This window comes from Miniopterus natalensis, chromosome X (assembly GCF_054644295.1).
Source record: "Miniopterus natalensis isolate mMinNat1 chromosome X, mMinNat1.hap1, whole genome shotgun sequence".
In the NCBI taxonomy this organism is placed as follows: domain Eukaryota; kingdom Metazoa; phylum Chordata; class Mammalia; order Chiroptera; family Miniopteridae; genus Miniopterus; species Miniopterus natalensis.
The window spans coordinates 5,958,315-5,973,343 of NC_142103.1; the positions used below are offsets into that span (position 1 = coordinate 5,958,315).

The window sequence follows — 15,029 nt, forward strand, 5'->3', positions numbered from 1 at the left end:
AGGCATGTGCCCTGACTGGGAACTGAACTATGACCTTCAGGTCCATGGGTCAATGCTCAACCACTGAGCCACATCAGCTGGGAAGCACTTGTTGTTTGTTGATTTATTGAGGGTAGCAATTCTGGTGGGTGTGAGGTGATACCTCATTACATTTATGTCTTTGATTTAACTTTTTCCTATGGTATGATAAGGGCCCAACTTCATTCTTTTGCAAATGGTACCCAGTAGTCTCAGTATCATTTGTTATAGTCATAATTCTTTTCCCCATTGAACGGTCCTGGTATCTTTGTAAGAAAAATCAGTTGACCATTAATATATGGGTTTATTTCTGGACTCTCAGTTCTATTCCATTAATTTATATGTCTATGTTTATGCTAGTCTCACACTGGCTTGATTACCTTTGTAGTACATTTTAAAATTGGCAAATGTAAGTCCTTCAGTTTTGTTATTTCAGGATTGTTTTGATTTTTCAAGGTTCCTGGTAATTTCTTATGAATTTTAGGATAAGCATTTTCATTTTTTCAGAAATGACTGTTGGGATTTGGATAAGGGTTGCATTGAGTCTATAGATCACTTTGGATAGTTTTAACATCTTAACAATATTAAGTTTTCCAATCCATGAACACAGATTCTCTTTCCCTTTATTTAGATTTTCTTTCATTACTTTAAGGGAGCAAGATTTTGATGCTCAACTTTCCACAAGGGCTATAGTAAAGCTGTGTTGAAGTGAGCTAGAGAAGAGTCATTTGGGTTGGACTGACACCTTCTTAGATTAACATAGGCTGAGTTTAGCACATGAATGAATGGGGAGAAACTTCAGAATGTTAATGATGTTAGTGATTTTCAAGTGAGTAAAAAGAAACCAGAAATGGAAGAAGGAGGTATCTAAGAGAGCATAGGTTTGATGGTCAGCAGATGTCAGCTCCCCCCTGTGCCTGCCCCAGTACAATGGCTATCAGTCTGAAGCCTGCTTAAGTAAGACTGGTTTCAGGCCTATAGTGAAAACATAAGCACGCCTCTGCTTGGGAGATCTGAAACAGTTTCCTAATCACAGCTAGTAAACAAACTGGAAACTGCCCAACAGATACTTAATGAAGGGTAAAGCTGTTCTTCCCATTTACCCATCCCTGTGAGGTATTGGCGGCAGCAAGCTGAATTTGGGGTATGGAGACAAGATAGTCCCCAGGGTCTTTTGCTCCCCTAACATGCCTCAGAAAGATCATCTTTTGAACTAGACATCCAAAAATCCAGGCTGCCACTCAATTTGCTGTGTGATCTTGAGAAAATCATGAAAACTCCCTAAGATTTTTTTTATCTACAAAATGAGAATTCTTATAACATATGCCTCACTCACAGGAATGTTGTGGTGTGCAAACAAGAGGTATAAGAAAATACTCAGGAGAGTGATAATAGCAAAAGTGTCAGATATCATTGCTGTCCTTACCTGGGTGCTCCCACCTCTTGGAGAAAATTCTCACCCTCAGCTGACACTGATGATGCTAAGGAATGGATCTATATGTGTATAGAACTCAGACTACAGACATCAGACTGGAATAAAGTGTGTGTGTGTGTGTGTGTGTGTGTGAGAGAGAGAGAGAGAGAGAGAGAGAGAGAGAGATTTCTACTCTCTCTGAACCTCCAGTGGAAAGACTGTTGTAACAAAGAAGGAAAGAAACAATAAATGAATAAGTGAATGAGTAAAAGCAAAAACAAAGTGAAAGGGTCTAGTTTTTTGCTGTAAAGAGGACCAAGATATAGTAAACAAACAAGTGTATATTGAGTGCCTACTGCATTCTAAGATGCCACATGGAGCTCTGAGGACTGTCAAGTGGGATGTATAAAGCTCCATGGGGGATGGAGGTATTAGTTTGGTTTGAAGGCCAAAGGCTACTGAAGAGAGTACAAGGTGACTAAGATTTGGTTCCTGTTCTTTAGGAGCTTCAACTGAATAGAGGAGATAGGATATGTGTATATAAATAATAGTAATATCCAGCAGAAAGTTATATTTAAAAGCAACTAAAATTCAATTCATAGAAAAACGTGGGAGCAGAATAGAGCACACATTTGTTCAGAAAGTACCCATGGAGAGAAATCAGTCCCCTGACTCTTTATTTCCTTGTCATAACAAAGCAGAGAGGTTGGAAAGCCATTTTGGTGGGGGGGGGGGCGGGTCAGTGGTATTTGTTTTTGAGCTTACTGACATTCTTGGCCAAAGTTAGGTAGGTATAAGTTTGCTAACATTTTTGTAGGTTTGACCTTGCAGAGTATCTCTTTAGAGATGTCAGGTTATATCTCAGTCCCCATTCTCGGCTTGGCCTGGATGGGGGTTGGGGGTAGGACTGCCTCTTAATTAATGCTTGGCCTTCCCACTTACTACAAGGTGCAATGAAAAAATCATGGTCTCGGCCGGGACAGTCCCCATCTTTGTGCGCGCGTTAGAAGAGGCGACGCTGAGGTGGCCCGGCTCTGTGGGACCGGGACCTTAAAGATAGCCACAATGGCCGGAAATGGTGATGAAAAACTGGCTGGTCTGGAGGCCAAAATATGTCATCAAATTGAATATTATTTTGGTGGCTTCAATTTGCCACGAGACAAATTTTTAAAGGAACAAATCAAACTGGATGAAGGCTGGGTACCTTTGGAAATAATGATAAAATTCAATAGGTTAAATGGTCTAACAACAGACTTTAATGTAAGAGTAGAAGCATTGAGCAAATCAAAGGCAGAACTCATGGAAATAAGTGAAGATAAAACCAAAATCAGAAGATCTCCAAACAAACCTCTACCTGAAGTGACTGATGAATATAAAAATGATGTAAAAAACAGATCTGTTTATATTAAAGGTTTCCCTACTGATGCAACCCTTGATGACATAAAAGAATGGTTAGAAGATAAAGGTCAAGTACTAAATATTCAGATGAGAAGAACATTGCATAAAGCATTTAAGGGATCCATATTTGCTGTGTTTGATAGCATTGAATCTGCTAAAAAGTTTGTGGAGACCCCTGGACAAAAGTACAAAGATACAGATCTGCTAATACTTTTCAAGGAAGATTACTTTGCAAAAAAAAAAAAAAAAATGAAGAAAGAAAGCAAAATAAAGTGGAAGCTAAATTACGAGCTAAAAAAGAACAGGAAGAAAAACAAAAGCTAGCAGAAAATGCTGAAATGAAATCTCTAGAAGAAAAGGTTGGCTGCTTGTTGAAATTTTCGGGGGACCTAGATGATCAGACCTGTAGAGAAGATTTGCACATTCTTTTCTCAAATCATGGTGAAATAAAATGGATAGACTTTGTCAGAGGAGCAAAAGAGGGAATAATTCTGTTTAGAGAAAAAGCTAAGGAAGCACTGGATAAAGCCAAAGATGCAAATAATGGTAACCTACAATTAAGGAACAAAGAAGTGACATGGGAAGTACTAGATGGAGACATGGAAAAAGAAGCATTGAAAAAAGTCATAGAAGATCAGCAAGAATCCTTAAACAAATGGAAGTCAAAAGGTCGCAGATTTAAAGGAAAAGGAAAGGGAAATAAAGCTGCCCAGACTGGGTCTGCTAAAGGAAAAGTACAGTCCAGGGCAAGAACACTAAATTTGATAGTGATGATGAACATGATGAAAACGGTGCATCAGGACCAGTAAAAAGAGCAAGAGAAGAAACAGACAAAGAAGAACCTGCATCAAAACAGCAGAAAACAGAAAATGGTGCCGGAGACCAGTAATTTAGTAAACACATTTTTTATTCATTTTAATTAGGTTTTCAGCTGTGTTTGTCTTTGGAGGCTTTTAAAAAGAAAAAGGAATTAGATCCACTTCAATGTCCACCTGTAAGAAGGGAACATTTTTTGTTGTCTAGCTTGTCTTTTTTTGTTATTCAAATGAGGATTTTTTTTTTGATGTACAGTTGTATGTTATTTCAGATATCAAAAGAAAGATTCTTGTACTATATTGCCTTTGTAATATGAGAATGTATTAGTACAAACTAATAAAATATATACTATGTAAAATAAAAAAAATTTTAAAAATCATGGTCTCTGTCACATACTACCAGCTCTGTGAATGTGGGCAAATGAAGACCTGTCTCAGTTTGCCACTGTAAGATGGGAGTAATAATACCCATTTTATATGGTCATTGTTAGAACATAGCACAGTACAGGGTATATAGCAATTGCTCAATAAATGGGGTAACTCTTGCTATGATTATTTATTGGTCAGAAAGTCAAATTTTAGTGCCATCCTGGGATCAGAGAGAAAACCTGGATTCATTAATAAACTTTCCTGGTACATGAATGAATTACTAACTGAGCAGAAAGTAGATGTCCAGAAAAATTTGGTCTAGACTCTAATCTTTCAAACCTGCAGACTTTCTGATCACTCGACAGTTGGTCTAGGTCACACAACTACTTGGGGGCAAAGGGCCACTTTTGGTGATTGCCTGTTCTGTGGTTTTTCAATCTATCATAGAATGAAAGAAAGAGGAAAAGAAAAAAACTAAAAAAACTCTTTAGGAAAAATAATCAGTTACAATTAATATTTCTACTGAGGACTCTTATTATTAAAGTCAGAGGTCACCATTTCCCAAGCATGTTTATTTCCATGTTATTCTCTGGACCCTCACACAGCTCAATAGGACAGAGGAATTAGGGTATTCCTACTTTTGCACAGGGCACCAAGCAAAAGATTTTGGGGAGTACTCAGATCAAATAGTATGCTGGTCAGTCGTGCCTTGGTACATTCTTTCTTTTATTCATTCAATAAATATTTAATAAGTGAATATTGTGTGGTGACCCCTGTTCTGACATCCTAGTTGGGATAGGGGGTTTTGGGTAGGAGGCAGAAAATAAGCAAATAACAATATAAATATATGATGTCAGGTGATAATAATGTTATAAAGAAGAACAGGTAGGTTAAAGAGAATAGAAGGTGATGGAGAAGGAGTCTCATTTTATTTAAGGCATTCAGAGATGATTGGGTTAATAAGATGACATGTAAATAGAAAGTTGAAGGGAATGAGGGATTGAGCTATGCGGCTACCTGAAGGAAGAATCTTCCCAGCAGAAGTTGCCACAAGTTGCTCTTCGACAACCATTCTATTCCTGTGCTGATGCAACTTTTGACATTTTATCTTTCTTTCTAATTTCCTCTCCTCTTTTGCTTAAAAGACATTGTTTTTCTTGATTCTTGGAGCACTCCCAAGTATGTAGTTTGCATTCACACTCTAGCTCCTCTAGCTTTTGTTACTCTGAAGAGCCCCCCCTTTCACTGCATCAAGCCCCTGTTCTTGGGACATAATTCCCTCACTTGACTGACACCCTCTCTCCCACATCAGGGATCAGATACCTAGTATACGACCTTGTTTGGTTTGTTGAGCTACTAAGTAAATCAAAGAGGTAACCCAGACCATGGAGACAATATTTTATCCTGTCCAAGAAAATACACCATTTCTAAGCTGTGCAGTAGTAGCTTCATTTTGTGTATTACTCAAATGCTGATTTATAAATGCCTACCCTGGATAGTAACAAAAGAGAAAGATAAATAAAAGCATGACACAGACAAGTGACTGGCTGGTCAGTAAGCTCGCTGCCTTTGGATACTTTGATACTTACTCATAATAAGAAAAGCCACAGAGAAAACAACAGTTACCAACCTTACTGGAGCTACATATGACACATAATAGTACTGAACTTTATGGAGCAGACTTGCATGGGAGTGCATAGGAGGGGAAGTTGACAGACATACTTTAAATAAATATTTATTGAGTACTACAGTCTGTTTACTAGACTCTGGGACTAGAGTCATGTAAAAGATAGAAATTCCTTATATTTTGGAGATTTCCATCTAGTGACTAGAGTCTAGTGGGAGAGCCAGGCAATAAATATGTAATCATATAGATATCTAAGATAATGTCAGACAGCAATAGTTACATTCTATTATGCAACAAAAGTTTTGTCCATATGTATTATGAACAAAATTTAAGAAGAGTGCAAAGACAGAGATACATGGAGCAGGGGTACTATTTTAGATAGAATAGTCTGGGAAGGGCTTGCTAAAGTCGTGTCATTTGAGCAGAGACCTGAGATGAGAGGGAGGGAGTCATTCAAATATCTGGGGAATCAGCCTTCCAGGCAGAGAGAACAGCAAGTGCAAAGGCTCTGAGGTGGAAACAAGCTTCGCCTAGTCACAGAGAAGCAAGGTCAGCGAGCTGAGCAATAATTCTCGGTGGGTCATCACTGACTCTTAGAGGACATTTTGAAAATGTGAGTGGGCATTTTTGTTTTTTTGTTTTGTTTTGTAATTATTCCAATGATTAGAGAACCGTACTTGGAAAGGGGTATTGGTGGTGGAAAGACCATATTTCATTTTGTCTGGAACTTTATCAAGAAATACATGACATGTCAGAAAAAAATCACTCAACCACAATGGAGTTAGAATAGCCTCTACAACATGCTTTTATCAATCAGCATCGAAGCCGTCATTATCATTATGAGTTTTCATTATAGGTACAAAGCTTCTTACTACTTTATTATATTTTCAAGTGTAGCTGTGTCCCAGGATTTACATATTAAAATATGTACTATTTTATTATAAATTATTTCCTTGTATTTCTTTTATGTTACTTGGGGGGCATTATATTAGTATTTTAAAGATATGTCTATAGGCAAGTTATATTGTTTATACATTTCATTTCAGGATAGTAAAAGGGGCATTTATTATAAAAAGAAGATGTTAGATCTACTAGGGTTGAGATCCTCTAGAGTAGAGCAGAGTAAGAGAGGGGAAGAGAGGTGAAAAATAAGGTCAGAAAAGTAGCAAGGGCCACATCATGTGTAGCCTTGTAGGCCAGGGCAAACTTGGACTCTCTGTGAGATGGGAAGTTGATGAAGGGTTCTGAGTTGAGAGGTGACACAATATGACTTTAGCATGTGTAGAATAGACTTTGGTGTACAGGAATAAAAGCAGAGAGATAGGCTGGAGACTCTCAAAGTAGTCCTGGGAAGGGATGATGGTGGCTTGAATAAGGGTGGTAACAATGGAAGTGGTGAGAGGTGACCTGACTCTGGATATTTATTTTGCAAGTTAAGCAAGAAGATATGTGGAAGAGAAGGATGGGAGAGGACAGCAAGAGTAAGGACAAGGAGGTAGGGCTACATATTGTGTATCTGTAATACATCTGGAACAGAGGTTTGTGTCTTGAAGAAGAGGAGCAGGAAAGAATGGCCAGGGAAGATAGCATCACATCTTTTTCAGGGGCAAAGGGCCATGAAAGTTCAGGAGAAGAATTTTGACATTTAAGTCCTTGAAGTTTTTGGAGCAGGACTGCGTGTTACGTGCAGCAAGGGCCTTGCCTCCTTCAACTGTCTTCCTTCATCCGTCACTGTGTTCCTAGCACAATACTTACACATGGTAGGATGTTGAATGGACAAAGCAATGTATGATAGACCTTTAATAGGTTAGTTTTCATAGAATTCCAAATGGAATTATTTTTAAAATTTACAGGACATTTCCGTGTAGTTCTTAACTAGGTTAGAAACTTGAAAACAACAACAAAAAGTACAGCATACACTGCTTGGAGGCTGAATGTTCTATGCCACTTCTGCAAAGATTGCTGCCCTTTTAATGCCAGAGAAGAGTCTTATCAGATGATCTAACACTTAAAAGTTCCACTTTACAATTCTTTCTCTTCATCAAAATCAAAACAATTATTTTCTCTTAATTTCATTGTTGCAGGAATAAGAAATGAACTTTGTGAGACTCTATTGGATTTTAAAAAAAACTCTGTTCAATGAAATTATTGTCAAAAAACTACTACTTTCCAGTTTTATCAAAACTATGAGAAGAAACTAGCTGGTGACTGGATCATTTACATAAATATAGAGCAGCTTTACACTGAGCAAGATTTAAATCAGGCAGCACTACTTTCCTGAAATAGGTCAAAATCGTCCTCCATGCAGTTTGCTAGGGTTCCATCAAGTGACTGGACTAACAATGTTCTCTATCCATCCAGATTCCCTTCTCTCAGGCTACAGCTAGCAGCTCCTTACCTTGGGGCTTAATAACCCAGTGATTATTTTTTGGCAGTGCCTCAGTGCTGGTTGGAGCAAAGCTCATCAAATAAATGTGTCCAGGCTCCCCGGGTATTTTTGCTCTCTACTACTATTCCCACCAACACCATCACCTAGAGGGATAGGAGGGGGAAGCTGAAGTGGTTCTTATATCATGGTGGCCTCTGTACTATAGCTTTTCCCTCACTCCAGCTTCATGATTCTGGAACTTCCTTCCCATATCACAAGTTCATCAGCCAGTGAGGAACAAAGTGACTTGAAGACAAAGTAAGGAGTTTTCAGGGTTCAAACCATATTTAGAAGGGGTGAATTTTGGGTTCACAGCCTTGTAGGGGAAGCCATCACAGCAAAGAGAAAACATCCATTACTCAAGCATTCTGGTTCCTGCTTCTTGTTACACACAGCCTAGTTCCCAAGCTTGAGGTTTCTTAATCCATTCATGTTTTCCCTAAGCTATAGGTCCACTGAGTTGCAAATTTAAAATGCTCTCATTTTACAAACATTGAGTTTGGCGTATTTTGGCCCTGACTCTGGGGATATAGCAGTGACCAAGACAGATTTGTACTTTCACAGAAGAGACAAAAATTGAGAAAATGGGATGAGTGCTGCTGTCAAATGTCAAGAATAGGGTGTCATGGGAGCCCAGAGAACAGGAACTGCACCTTGCCTAAGGTTCAGAGGAATTTGCTGTGAGTGAGTGAAGCTTAGATTGAGCCCTTTGAGATCAGTAGGATTCAGACAGATGAAGAGGAGGAGAACAATCACAGTATCTTATTATGTGGAGGATAAAAACAGGTTGTAAAACATAGTGATCCCAAATTCATAAGGAAATATACATAGGAGCTTAGAGTGGAAATTCTAAAAGATTTACTTCAAATGTGAATAGTGGTTATCTCCAGGTAGTAGAATTATGAGTTATTAGTTTATGCATAATATTATGTATTTTTCAAAATTCCTGTTATCACTATTCTTATATATGTAGTTAGAAAGTAAAATTTGATTTTATACAAAGCAAACCTGTCTCTGCCCCAGCCAGTCCAGCCTTGACCCAGTGACTGTGCCCTGCTCTATTACTTCCTAAGTGCTCTTGCCTGGACTCTGGTGGCCAGATAGGGAATGATCCCCCTCACATCTGTTCCTTGATTTAAAATTATTGCTGAAGGACTCATTCCTGGTCAGTTAATGAAATTCTTTCCTGGGGGTCCCTATGCAGCTCCACATATTACATCAATCCCTCTGTCATCTTGCCTGTCTTCTTATATTTTCTGAGCCCTGATTTTTCTCAGCAGCCCTATTTTTCTTTTCATAAATCCCCTTCTACTAGAATTGCCATCAGATTTCACCAGCAGGCTTGTCATGGAGATTGCCTGCCAAATAATTATTGAATTCTACAAACATTGTTGTAAAGTCTATTTTCCATTATAAGCACTTCTGGCCTAGATGAGAAAGGCTACTCTCGACTCCATTCATATATAATTTTGAAAGACTTTTCTCTACAATCTGTGGCTTGCTAAGGGCATTTTCTCATTTTCTCCTTATCTCCATCCAGGTAATATTTCACTTCTGAGGCAGTAATGAATTTGAAGCCTCACTCCTGGGTCAATGTGATGCCATAGATACACATAGAAGTAAGACTAACATCAGGCCTCACAAATTAACACATTGGGATGTACAGAAGGTGGGCTGCCCTTCCTCTTTTTCGTTTTGCAAACTAGGACAACCCCAATTCAGCCATTCCACTTCTGGATTTAAGCTGAACTGAGGTGTCTGGGATGCTTGCTTGGAACCTGGTGGGAATAAATAGAGTCAAGGTGGAAGCAACAACATCACTCTCACTGGCACAATTATATCCATGTGCCCTCTCCCTGGTGCCAATCCCTAGTGCTTTCTAAATCCTGTGTTTAACAGATGCACAGCTGCTGAGCAATTAAGTCTATCATCTCAGAGACTGTGCAAAGGGACAAAGATTAAAACTTTTTCTTCCTGCTCAGGCCATGGTCTAGAAAGTTGTCTGGAATTATTTTATGGGAAGCCAGAAGGCAAGAAAGAACAAAAATACTAAGTGAGGTCTAGAAACTGCTCTCTAAGAGTTTATCATAGAATCAAAGAGTCTTAAAGTTGGAAGACTTTCATAAATATTTTCACCATGACTTGTGATGCTTATTTGCTGTCTCTGAAAGATAGGTACAGAGTTATGGCCTGTTGGCCCTGCACTTGATGAATAGAGGTGTTTATTTCTCAGCCTTACAGCTAGGCAGGAGGAGGCTGTTTCAGAGGCCACCAGATGGGTACCGCATAACCATATCTATAAGCACAATCAGCTACAGCTAAGTCAGCCAAGTCAACCTTCTATCCTTTGGCTGACTAGCATGGAGATGCAATATCATTTTTTTCACCAGTATTCAACCCAATTGGTCCCATCCTATTTTCCATGACACCCCAATCCCACGATGACCTTGTCTAGTCTCAACTCCTTTCCCTTCTCTAGAAACCCTTGAAGATGGCATAGAGAAGGAATCAATGTAAACAGATTTATTCATACAAGGAATGGACTCTTCCAAATGAAACCTCATAACTTTATGGCCAAACTGCAACAATGATTTTGGTTTGTGTTGATGGTTGAGGTTTTGTTTCTTTTATGAAAAGGAATATCCACCTCTTATGTGTAATTTATGTTAAAATCCTGCCTCTTAGAGTGGTAACATTTAACAGTTTATTTAATGCTTTTGACCAAGAAATTTCAAGTACTTGAAATATTGGCTTACTCATTCAGCAGGTTCATTCTAGACCTGCTGAAAACTATTAAAGCCAAATTTGGAGAATGGATCTCTAAGGAGACCATTTTCTGATTTTAGATTAGTCTTCCCAGTGAGTCTCAATCTTTTGCTGGGGGAAGGGGTGGTGAAGGAAAGGTGTATCAGAATCTCTGAGGAAGGGAACAGAAGTAATGTGTGGAACAAAATAACAATATTTCTACAATTTAAAAAATATTAATATAGAAAGTAAAGATCTAAAAAATTTCCTGGCTGAAGAGAATGTGCAGAAGATAGAGTGAAAAAAGTATTATGGAAGAAACAAGTAATAAAAAATAAATGAACATTGCCTGGCCAAAATCCATGCCTTTGATACAAGGTAAACCATGTGAGAGGCCACTAATGGGTCAACACAAGTCAGTCCACACCACTGGAAACAATCCTCAACGTAGTCCTTCTGATTGCTTGGAACACCAGAAGGGCAAACAGCCAAGTCAAAGTGAGCTTCTTGAACCACAGCTGCACTATGTTATCCTTGAGGTGAGAGGCTAGATCTTGCCCACAACTCCATCCCAAATGGTTGGAGCTCTGCCAGGCACGTAATAGCTTCCTAGTAAGTACATTTTTCTTATATAAATACACTATTAAAAGAAATGAATCAGCCCAGCCGGGCGTGGCTCAGCGGTTGAGCGTTGACTTAGGATCCAGGCGATCGGGGTTCGATTCCCGGTCAGGGCACATGCCCGGGTTTTGGGCTTGATCAATGACTCTCTCATTATTGATGTTTCTGTCTCTCTCTCTCCCTCTCCTTTCCTCTCTCTGAAATCAATAAAGATATATTAGAAAAAAAATGAATCAGTAACATCTCAGACATGTGGTTAATCTACCTTATACCATGATTTCCCTCTTTTTATACTCCACAAAAGAACTCCTTTGAGAGCAATAGAGGATACACCAAGTAAATACAATCCATCTGTATTTGATCTACCCAAATAATACAAGTTTAGATACATCTTCACCTGAACACAGTACCTTGAACAGTAGTAATATAGTAGGCACTCAATAAATGCTTTTTTGTATGAATAAAGGTAGATGTGATTTCAAACGAAATATGAACTGAAAAAGTACCTTACACATAGTGGACCCAAATTGATGCTTGATTTTCTATCTTATCTTGTTTTTAGCTTCTTGTTCAGAAAGTATCCGGTCCATTAAGACAAATCAAGTTGGTCAAAACAATACAAAACCAGTTTCACCAAGGAAAAGTGGACTGCATTCTCAATGCCTACATAAAGTTGTTCATGCTCATTATTTTTCCTGTCTGTGATCCATCAAGGAACATTGCAAAATTATTCCAGGTGTCATATTATATCTGAACATATAATGTTCAGGGGATGAGGGGGAAAATTAGTTGTTGAGAATGAAAGGAGAATATCAATGGCTGTTTGTATTTTCATACACAAATAATATTGTTTTCTCAGTATGAAGTCTTGTTTATGTTACTTTCATTATCAGAACAAACAGACCCTTAAAAAATAATCAAATGATAGGTAATTTGTTTTCTTCCAATGCAGGTATTTACATATAACAATTTGCTCAATCTGAAGAGCTTCCTCATTTCTCCTCTATACTGTGGGGCCATCTCAGAGACAGTTTGCATAAGTAATTTACTAATCCTCAAAGAGTCTATATTTTTCCTGCCTTCCCACTGTAGTCATTAGGGGTCACAACCCTGCAGGAAATATGGGCTGCCATGGTAACACAAAATGTCTGCTGCTGGGCTTAGCGCAATTCCTCCCTAACAGAAAAACAACGAGCAGTAAATTCCATCTTTGATAAACTGGTTTATTGTTGTACAGAGCCTCTACCTGGGAGGTGGAGATCCCCCAGAGCAGTTTTAAATTATACAAATGCAATCCACATCTGGACTGATTTCTCATTTTGCATAGGAACTGGATAAAACTGTACAAGGTTAAGTAAAATTCCTTGTCACATTTTTTTCCTTTTTACTGAATTTATTGGGGTGACACTGGTTAACAAAATTAGACAGGTTTCAGGTGCACAATTCCACAGTACATAATCTATACACTGTATTGTGTTTTCACCACCCAAAGTAAAGTCTCCATCTATCACCATTTATCCCCCCTTTACCCTCCTCTCATCCCCCTCCCCTTGGCAATCACCACACTGTTGTCTGTAAAAATCATTGGCATTGCACTCAGTCATTTGTTGAGCTCATTTATCAGATGCTACATGGCACTGTACTAAGGGCTGGAACAAATCAAATTATTTTCCCAAATATTTTTTAATCCCCATAGAGAACTACAAATAAAATCTACCAACTCCATCATTTTAAGCTATTTAGTAACCATTATTATTTTATTTGTTTATAAGCTTTTGTATTGAAAGTGGGATGGATGAGCCTGCTTGGGGATCGGGGACCAGACATGAGAAAAATATATTCTAATATTGACCTCAAAGACAAACCATATACAACAACAAGAAAAGGCTCTCTAGCTTATATTTGGGAATAAAAGTAGAAGTAATAAAAGGGAGAGCTATTTCTCAATTTTTTTTCTTGTAGTGAAAGGTAAATGTTCAGAGAAACATCCTCAAAGTAGCAATGATTACATAAATAAAATTATACTATAAATGCTAAAAATAAAAATTCTTGTCAAAGTACATTCTCATCAACGTGTGTGCCTTTGATGCTCAGTCATATGGCACTTCTCTTGGCCATTGATAGAAACATCCATTGGAGAGATGATGGTTCTTCCCTCAGATGACTGTGATTCTCTCTCAAAACTCTAAGGCACATTTGGAATCTGTTGTTTAGTTCTCCTGCATTCCATTACACCCCAAAACTTACCCTCTATTCACCCATGCTGCCAGTCTCTTGTCATCTGAACATACCATACTGTCCTGTTCCCACATCCCTACACACACTATACCCCTTATCTAAAAAGCCTTCTCTGTGTTACTAATCCTCTTTATCAAAATTCTATGTCTATTTTCATACATTTGGGAATTTAATTACAGTCTGTCATATATAGTGCTTCCCAATTATCTCCTATGCATGGACTTTGCCTCACTGAGGAGGTTGTAAAATCCCCCCAGAGCAAGCATCAAGAGTCTCTCTTGCTTCATTGGCTACCACACTTTAATGAATCAAGCTGCCATGAATAAATGCCCCACAGGGCCAGGAACTGAAGGTGATCTCCAAACAAACAGCCAGCAAGGAACTGAGGCCCTTAATCCAGCAACCCTCCAGGAACTGAATTATACCAATAGCCATATGAGTTTGGAAGCATATCCTTACCCAGTCCAACCTTCAAATGAGATGCTAGCCCTGGCCAATACCTTGATTGAAGCCTGAAAGCGGCCCTTAAACAGAGTGGCCATCTAAGCCATGCCTGGATTTCTGACCCATAGAAACTGTGAGATAATACATGTGTTTAGATTTAAGCTGCTAAATTTGGGGGTAATTTGTTAAACACCAATAGATAATTAATACTATGAACGTAGTCACTAGGTGCATAGCAAGGGCTCCATAAATACTTGTTGACTCAGAGCTATGTGAGATAATTATATTTTTTGTATATTCTTCAGTGACTTAAATGTTTAGGGAAATAGTATCACACTTCTTGTTAGATGAAGGCCAGGAAATTTAAGGAATTATCTTGGTCAGCTGCCAACGTCAGAATATGGAGGGTGAAGACCAGGACATTTATTTCTCATTTACCCCTTCATGGTGTCTACTAAATATTAATAATACCTGTTGACTTCACACAGGATTCTCTTACAACCATAATCTGGGGTGGACTCAGTTTGCCAGCTTTAGCTTTTGGTGAGTCCTCACTATCCACAGTAGCAAGTCCAATTCCTTAGCCTATTGTTTAAGTCCTTTCACAGTTGGACCCAAACTACTGCCCCAGCCTTTTCTCTTATCATATATCCTTCTCACTCTCATAGTAGTTAAAGTGATCTTTTAAAAACACAAATCACACCATGGCCTTTCCTATGCTACAACCCTCCAATGGCTTCTTGTCACTCTTCAGACAAAGTTTCCACACAGCCTGTCTCTTGTCCACAGCAGCAGCCTTATTTTGCATCACCCTTACCTTAATTCCCTCTCCTTTAGCCACAATGGCCTACTTTCTGTTCTTGCCACAGAGCCTTCAAATATGCTGTCCCTTTGTCACCTGGTTAGCTCCTA

At 38.6% G+C, this 15,029-nt stretch overlaps 1 pseudogene; it reads left to right on the plus strand.

Moving 5' to 3' along the window:
• The first annotated feature begins 2,494 nt into the window (after positions 1-2,494).
• Positions 2,495-3,910, plus strand: LOC107541264 (lupus La protein homolog pseudogene; annotated as a pseudogene).
• The last annotated feature ends 11,119 nt before the right edge of the window (positions 3,911-15,029 follow it).